The following is a 4,795-nucleotide window of genomic DNA, read 5'->3' on the forward strand; positions in this document are numbered from 1 at the left end:
ATATTTGTCTTTCAAATGTAGTGAAGTTAAAGTCATAAGTTCCCAGAAAAAATAATACTCAAGTAAAGTACAGATACTCAAAAAGTGTACTTAAGTACAATTCTTAAGTAAATGTACTTAGTTACTGTCCGCCTCTGTGTGTAACTGCAACACTCATTTCAAATGTAGTGGAGTAAAGATACTCACTCAAAAATGTAGTGAAGTAAAGAGGAAAAGTTGCTAATATCTTTGATACTCAGTACAACTACAAAGTACCCTGAAAATTACTCAAGTACAGTAACTAATTACATTTACTCCAATACTTTACACCTCTGCTGACAATGATACAGAAATCAAGAGAACAGCCAACAACCAATATAAGCCAATTTGCAGTACTGTGTGTGTATATATATATATATATATATATATATCACCAACAATAAAAAAAAGAAAGAAAACAACAGAATCACTGAGTTGGAAAAAGGATGACCCCCTTCCAAAATTGACTTAATTTTCACTCAATCAGGTGTAGCTAATCAACTTCTCAATTGCAAACAAAGCCATTTGACTTTCAACTGTGATCAGCTGTGGTCATTTTGATCAGCTCAGCGTGAAAAGAGCTTTCCTGCAGCATTTCAGTCCTTGGTAGTGCAACTGAAGCAAACAATCAACTATGGGTGGCAAGGCACTGTCAAAAGATCTCCGAGATAAAGTTGTGGACAGACACAAGTCAAGAGATGGATACAAAAAAACAAAAACAAAGGCTTTATCAATGACTAGAATCACAGGGAAGTCTATTGTCAAAAAGTGGAAGGTATTTGGTACAACACAGATCCTCCCTGGATAAGGACTTCGCTCCAAACTGGATGAAAGAGCCAGGAGGAAACTGTTCAGAGAGACTACCAAGAGGCCTACAGCAACTCTGAAGCAGCTGCAGGAATTTATGACAAAGAGTGCTCATTGTGTGCATGTGACAACAATATCACAAATTCTCCACAAATGTGGCTTGTATGGGAAGGTTGGAAGAAAAAAGCCACTCCTCAAGAAAGGCCACATGCAGTAACGACTGAGCTTTGCCAAAACGCAAATTTAATTATTTGGCCTCAACACCAAACTATATGTCTTGCGGAAATTCAGTACAGCTCACCATCCAAATAACACTATTCCTACAGTAAAGCATGGAGGTGGGAATGTCCTGTTATCGGGAATTTCTCTGCAGCAGGGACTGGAGAACTTGTCAGGATGGAAAGGAAAATGGATGGGGCAAAATACCGTCAAATTCTGCTGCCCCTTCTGAAAGAAGGTTTACCTTCCAGCAAGACTCAGCATGACAATGACCCAAAGCACACAGCAAAACTGACCACACAGTGGTGGAAGTAGATGAAATATATATATATATATATACATACATATATATTAATGATCAAATTATTGAAATATAACTATTAAATAAAATAAGTATAAATAATAAATTTTAATAATTTAATAATTAATATATAGTTTTATAAAAGTGTATTTTTTTATATATAGTTATGTTTATATTTAAAAATTAGTTCTATAAATATACATTATTAATCTTTTTAGTATTTAGTACTTATTTTAATTATTCATATTTTATATATATAAAAAAACGGTCTATACACACACACACACACGCATATAATCTATATATATATATATTTCAATAGAAGCAAATGTAAAGTCCACTATCTCTGAATAAAATAATTTATAATTTATTACAATATTATTTACGATATTTACTGAAAATAAATTCCAAAATATTTGAACACCAAATTAACATTATTAGGACACAAATGGCATGTTTTTTTTTTTATCTATGATGCAGAAAATCTCTCTTAATCACTAAATGAAGGGTTTCATTTAGGTCATATTGTTTTTGAGTTCTCTGTTCCTTTTGCTGTATATTTGCAAACTTTAAAAGCTTCAGTGTGGGTGAATATTGAAATTGACTCAGTTTGATTTACACTTTAATATTCAGACTATGCAGGCCAAGTACATAGTTTGCCCTGAAATAAATGCCAGACTGTGATTCCAGTTTGAAAAAACCAACACATTTATGGTAATTGTTCGTATACCTCCTGCTAGAATATACGATTTAATGCTTTTCATTTTATCTACATTTTGCCAAATTCTAAAACAACTTAATCGAATATGTCATTCATAAGTATCCCACGCAAACCCCAAAGATAAAATGCCACAAATTATGACGATGACTTCCATCAGATTGTAAGATCACAGACTTGGCCTTACCTCAGATGAACTGTAGTTGATTTAGACATGATTATAAAAGTGGAGTTGAGTTACAGTGTGCTCTTTTCATTCTGTTTGTCTGGAGATCCTCCAGTAGTGCCCTCTTATGATGTTTAAATTTGCTGGCAAATGCGTCTGTTTAGAGTTGAAAGAAAACCAAACCATTACCACATGCAAAGACTGCGGAGGATAAAACAGACACACAAACTCAAGGCAGCGATATTGTGTGTTTATTTTCAGTGCAGCCACTGTTTTTTATGCTTACAACCTAGAAAAGTCACAAGGAAAGGTATTAAGGTTAGACACTCGGCCTCCTGATGCATCAATGAGAAGAACCTGAGTGAGTCCTATCACATGTGGTAATATTGGGCGGGAACGTCCGTGAAACCACAAAAAACGAAGAGATAAATAAAGAATGGCCACGACTTGACTCTCAGCTGGAGCTTGACTGCTCGGATCGTGAAAGAATGTGGAAGTCCGCATCTCTCAGTCACCACAATTGGCACTTCTGTCACTTCTGTGGTTTTGCCTCACCCTCTCTCGCCTCGTTTGAGGCGACGATGATGCGAGGTGGAATGCTAGTGTGAGGACAACACTTAAACAACGTGCAAACAACTTAGGAGTTGTGTCTTAGAGAGACAGACAGACAGACAAACAGAGAGCAGAAAATTGAAACCAGAGATGAGAAATATGTATTGCTCTGTTTACACATTAAGTGACATTAGCCTATTATAGGGGAAAAAATTGCTTTCTAAATGTCTTTTCCGGATACAGTAAGCATAACTGTGAAACGGTGTCAGATGTTTCAATTGAGTGGAAGCTTTCCTTTTTGTTGTATAAAAGGCCCCTTAGAAAATTGTCCCATTTGTGTCTGAAATTGTAAGGAATAAATATTTAAAATACTTACATTATAATTGTATTTGCAAAATTTGCTGCTGAACTGTAACTATCATGATGTTGAGAGGGGATGCATCCATTTTCAATTAGTGGTCAACCAATATGCCCCCCCCACCCCAATGGACATTTATTAAACTATTACACTCAATCACAAAAATGTGCAATATTTACAGACTGGCAAAGCACCAATAATTATTTTGGATTGTTACTAATACTAAAGCACTACAATACATAAAGTTGGTATTCATAGACTAGACTACTGTTCAAAAGTTTTGGGTCCGTAAGATTTTTTAATGTTTTAAAGTCTATCATGCTCACCAAGTCTACAATTAAATACAGTAAAAACAATTGAATATATTTTAATATGTAATTTATTCCCATCATGGCAAAACTGAAGTTTTAGCAGTCATTACGCCAGTCTTCAGTGTCACATGATCCTTCAGAAATCACTATATTATGCTGATTTGGTGCTCAAGAAACATTTCTTCTTATTATTGTCAATGCTGAAAACAGCTGTGCTGCATAATATTTTTTGTGGAAACCGTGATGAATTTATTTTTCAGTATTCTTTGATGAATAGAAAGTTTAAAAAAAAATAGCATTTTGATCAATATAATGTGCATTGCTGAATATATTTATTTGATAAAAAAAATCTGCTGATTTTCTGATGAAAAGCAAATAAATAAAATGAATTTGGATTTATTTTGCATTACACACTAAAAAGAGTGTATTCTATCAAATACTGTAATGTGACTATGTTCTATTTTCTGTGACTTCCTTTTTTAATCATAGCAGCAGTAAGCCATAGAGACTCAAATGGCACTGTTTCCTGAGAATGGGCCAAAAACAAAATAGCTGGAGCTCTTTTTATTGATAGGAGGATTAAAAATCATGAGCTTACAAACCGCCAGAAAAATGCATGATATGAGCAGACCAAAAATGATTGACATGAGTTTGATTTTGTCAGCTGTAGGGAATATACATTATGAAGCCAAAACCACAGAAGTGTCACTGATATATAATATTCGCAACCCATAGTCTAGCCTATTTTAACTCATTAGCCCAGACAGGCTAACAGCTCTCTTCTTTAATTTCTGCAGCTTCTACAAATACAATTCTCATCAGGTTTATCATGCAACTAAAATGAGTGAGTTTTATCTTTACATTGGCTATAAAGTACACATTTACATCAAACCACCATTCATTATATTTAATTTCTTTCTGGAAAGTGCCATCAAGGTCATATCTACAGTATGTGCAATATAGTAACAAGCTGTATATTTAACACAGACATCGTGCATTGAACCCTTTGCGATGTCCGAAAACCCAGGAGGGACCAAAGATTTAACAAATGGTATGAGGACATAGTACTCTAGGCTCAGCTGCCCTAAACCACAGCTACACACTCTTAAAAATAAAGGTGCTTAACGATGCCATAGAAGAACCTTTTTGTCTAAATGGTTCCATAAAGAACCTTTAACATCTGAAGAAACTTTCTGTTTCACAAAAGGTTCTTTGTGGCGAAAGAAGGTTCTTCAGATTATAAAAAGGTAAGAAAGAGATGGTTCTTTAAAGAACCTTTGACTGAATGGTTCTTTGTGGAACCAAAAATGGTTCTTCTGTGGCATCGCTTGAAGAACCTTTTGAA

The sequence above is a fragment of the Sinocyclocheilus grahami genome, unplaced genomic scaffold (genome assembly GCF_001515645.1).
Source record: "Sinocyclocheilus grahami isolate Dianchi unplaced genomic scaffold, SAMN03320097.WGS_v1.1 scaffold132.1, whole genome shotgun sequence".
Taxonomy (NCBI): domain Eukaryota; kingdom Metazoa; phylum Chordata; class Actinopteri; order Cypriniformes; family Cyprinidae; genus Sinocyclocheilus; species Sinocyclocheilus grahami.